Source organism: Colobus angolensis, unplaced genomic scaffold (assembly GCF_000951035.1).
Source record: "Colobus angolensis palliatus isolate OR3802 unplaced genomic scaffold, Cang.pa_1.0 Scaffold46, whole genome shotgun sequence".
NCBI classification, from domain to species: domain Eukaryota; kingdom Metazoa; phylum Chordata; class Mammalia; order Primates; family Cercopithecidae; genus Colobus; species Colobus angolensis.
In genome coordinates this window covers 6,772,279-6,776,352 of record NW_012118043.1, presented here as the reverse complement: position 1 = coordinate 6,776,352, position 4,074 = coordinate 6,772,279, and the positions used below count along the sequence as shown (strand labels likewise).

At 39.4% G+C, this 4,074-nt stretch overlaps 1 protein-coding gene across 1 annotated transcript in view; it reads left to right on the top strand.

Annotated features, from left to right (window-relative positions):
- CLSTN2 (calsyntenin 2) overlaps positions 1-4,074 on the top strand; it is a 639,619-nt gene that overhangs the window by 62,812 nt on the left and 572,733 nt on the right. The gene's annotated exons all lie outside the window — the stretch shown is intronic.

The window sequence follows — 4,074 nt, the reverse complement described above, 5'->3', positions numbered from 1 at the left end:
AAAAAAAAAAAAAAAAAAAAAAATTTTCTATAGGTGCTGTTTATAGATTCTCGATATTAATATATTAATGTTTTGTTAGTCATTTATTTCTCAGATATCTTCTCTGGGTTTTACCTTGTCCTTTTTCTTTGAGTCATCTTTTGGTGAATAAAAGTTTTTAATTTTAATGAAGTCAAATGTATCAATCTTTTATTGTATTGCTATAATTTTCTATGCATTCTGTTTCATTTATCAGAAAGACACACACACACACATGCAAACACACACAGAAGGTTGATTTTGTGAAAAATATGAGATAGAGATGCAATTGCAATTCAAGTTTTGCACATGGAGAACCAAATTTTGCAGCTCTATGGAGTGAATTGTCCCTCCTTTTTCTTGTGTTGTTTCTTTTATACATTCAAGTTCCATGTATATGAAGATCTCTTTCTGTGCTCTCTATTTTGGTTCATCGTTCCTTTTTTTCTAGTCCTGTTAGTAATACAGAATGGCATTCTAGTTAACACCATTCTGCCTTAATCATTACACATCTGTATTTCGTCTTTGTATCTGGTAGGGCAAATTCCTCCACTTCATTCTTCTTCAGAAGTGATGTGGTCTATTTTCTTTCAAATATACATTTCAAATGTACATTTCCAAATATACATTTCAAATGTACATTTAGAGTCAGTTTGTTGAGTCTCTTGAAAAAACCTTTTTTAATGGAGTTTCATCAAATTTATAGGTCACTTTTAGAAAACATCAATGTTTTTCTAAGTATTAAAGTTTCCTTTCTATAAATGTGTTATGTCTCTCCATGAATGAGAGACTTGGAATTTGTAGTTTTCTTGGGATCCTGGAGTAAGAGGGCACATGTTCAGAAGCTAGTGCTGACTCCTCTCTTCTTCCCAGTCAGAGGTATATACAGCATAAGAAAAAAAACCTGATGGACATTTAGTATGGTCAAAAAGTTTTCTTTTCTACTTGCAAGTGGGTTGTGAGAATTAAGGTAAAGTCATGTTTGTACAGGGTCTTCTAGTGCAGTGTGTGGTCCAGGACAATGGGTCGATAATCAGAACAGAACGTTGTGTGGAGAAACAAGCCTTCCTGAGCTCAGGAATCAGACAGAGCTGACTCTACATTCTTGCACCTGCCGATAGGAGACCTGGAGCAGACACTTCACATTTCCCAACCTCAGTTTTCTTTAATTAAATTGGGATAATAGTTCCACAACATGCCACTTTTAGGAGAGTTCTGTAAAGTCTGCAGTCAGTGTTTGATGGTTGGCACAAGCTCAATAAAGAATAGTTACCTTTCATAAATCAAGGCCAGGGCAGGACATTGAAGATCTTCCTTCTAGCTTCAGGAACTGCAGAGTCTCACCACCTGCTCTGGGCCAGAGTGGACTGAGAAGCTGACATCCTCATTTTCTCAGCATATTTTCTGGCTTATATTCTAGTCACACACAGAGGCTACATAAGATCTAAACTTACGCTTCTGGAAACTCAAGGTTTCTGGAAACCTTGAGGCCAAATTTAAAATGAGATTACCTCTGATGGGAAGAGCAGGAGCTTCAGACTTGGTTTTCCTCTTCTGCCTGGACCTTGTGATTTTTTTTTCTTAATCCTTTAATGATCCCATTATGTTTGCCTTCCCCATGACCTACACTGCCTGGGAGCAGACACATTTGCTGGTGCCAGCCCTGTGGAGAGGGGCTGCTTTCAGGCATCAGCCACTTGAGGTGGGCTGCGCTGATGTCCTCAGGGATCCTGAAATTTCCTTTCATTTTTAAAATTTCAACTTTTATTTTAGATACAGGGGGTACATGAGCAAGTTTGTTACAAGAGAATATTGTGTGATGTTGCTCCCTCCTTCCCTCCCTTTCTAGTAGTCTGCACTGTCTGTTGTTTCCATGTTTATGTCCATGTGTGCTCAGTGTTTGACTCCCACTTATAACCAAGAACATGCACTATTTGGTTTTTAGTTTGAGTGTAAATTTGCCCAGGGTGAAGTTATCTAATCCTGACTTCTGGGGAACCTGGGAATGGGGAACTGATCCAGCATCCCGTACCTGCCTGCCTCATACCTCAGAGCTCTTCCTTTACCTGTACAGCTCTTTAAAGATAAATCTGAGTCCTGAATGGGGACCCTGTGGGTTATCTGCTTGGTCAGAGAGGGACAGCTATTCTGGGGGCCTCAGAGGGATCTCAGATTTTCCTGATAGACATGGGACCAATTAAAATAATGTTTCTGTTACATTCCAGCAAGCTCTGATATTTGAACTTACGACTGTAAACCAAATTGGAGACAGACAATTTGGTCTGACACATCTGTTATTTAACTTTCATCAAGTACATTAAAAAGCACAAGAATAAAAGTAGGTGTTCCTAGGTTTCATTCTCGGTGTGAATTATATGTATGGTCTAGGAATGGTGGCATGTGCCTCTAGTCCCAGGTACTCAGGAAGTTGAGGTGGGAGGATCACTTGGGCCCGGGAGTTTGAGGCTGCAGAGAGCTGTGATCGTGCCACTGCATTCTAACCTGGGCAACGGCATGAAACCTTGTCTCAAAAAGAAATATATATATATATATGTGTATATATATATATACACACACACACACACACATACACACACACACACATATATATATATGTATAGAACAGTTTTAAGCTTAAGATCCTCCCTCCCTCCCTCCCTTCCTTCCTTCCTTTCCATGTGATGATCACTGTGATGGGCACTTCATATAATCATCCCCTTTAAGATTTACAGTGGCACCGTGGGGCTAGCAATGGTTAACAACATAACTACATTTGTCGATGAGGGAACTGAGTCTCGGAGGCTAAAGTTTAAATTCAATCGGACAAGTATAAAAGGTTCCTAACATATAGTGGGCACTCAGCAGGTATTACCCATTCCTGGGGTAGTACTTTAGGATTGACAGAGAGCCTTCTTAGCTGGGTGGCCCTGAGGAAGATATTTAGCTAGCACTTACTAATATTTTGGAAGGTTGTTATGATAAATGAGTTAATATGCAGGTGAAATGTGAAGACCAGTGTCTGGCACATCGTTTGTGCCCATTAAAGATTAGCTACAGTTGAAATAACATGTAATAGATCATAATGTATAGCATCATAATGTATAGAATATAATTAATACAATCGTGATAATATAATGAATGTTGGAATTATCAGTTAATTTTATTCATGTCTTGATCCATAAAACAGGGGTTGCCCACATGAAGACGGTTAGATGAGGACTTAACAAAGTGTCAGGACCCAGATGAGTATTACTCCTACTGCGGTCTGTAGATTGTCCCATTTCTGTGGTCGCTGTTGGATAATGGCAGTGGGAAGCATCCCTAAGAGCTGAGCTGTTTTCATGTGATCCCTGGGCGCTGCCAGGGGATGTTGCTTGCGCTGGTAGAGCTGCTAGATTTCTCACCGTGCTCTTCTCTGGCCTATATTATCTTTCCTTTCTCTAGTTTTCTATCTATGTCATCTCTACTGTTGTCCAGGAGACAGGAAAAGCCATTCCATGAGACTTCATCCGTATACCAAAGACCTGTAAGCCTGACAGTCCAGTATTAGGGGCCTTTATTTTAGGGTTCTATGGTTTTTGGCATGTGTCTTGATTCTGAGGCTCATAAAATGAAGGCGCTTGTTGGACTGCAAGGATGGCTGTGAAAAGCACTCAGATAATGCTTCAAAATAACTTACCTCACTTTTAAAAAGCCTACAATGTTGACTTATTTGTTCCCGTTTTGTACATGTGGAAACTGAAGCTTGGAAGAGTTAGATCACTTACCAAGAATACTACTTACTCATCCCATAAGTAAGGAGGCTGAAGTTCAACTCAGGTCTTTCTGAAGTCAAAACACAGTACAACTCTCATTACGTGTACGTTAGATTATTTGGCTGTTTCCCGCATAGTTTTTGTGCCCTTCTCTTCTCCCATCCTTTTTTCTCTCTCCACTTTAGCTTTGCTATCTACTAATCTCATCTTCTGCTTTGTCCAGTTTGCTATCAAATACACCTGATGCATTCTTAATGTAATACAGCACATATTTAAGTTCCAAATGCCTTTTTTTTTTTTT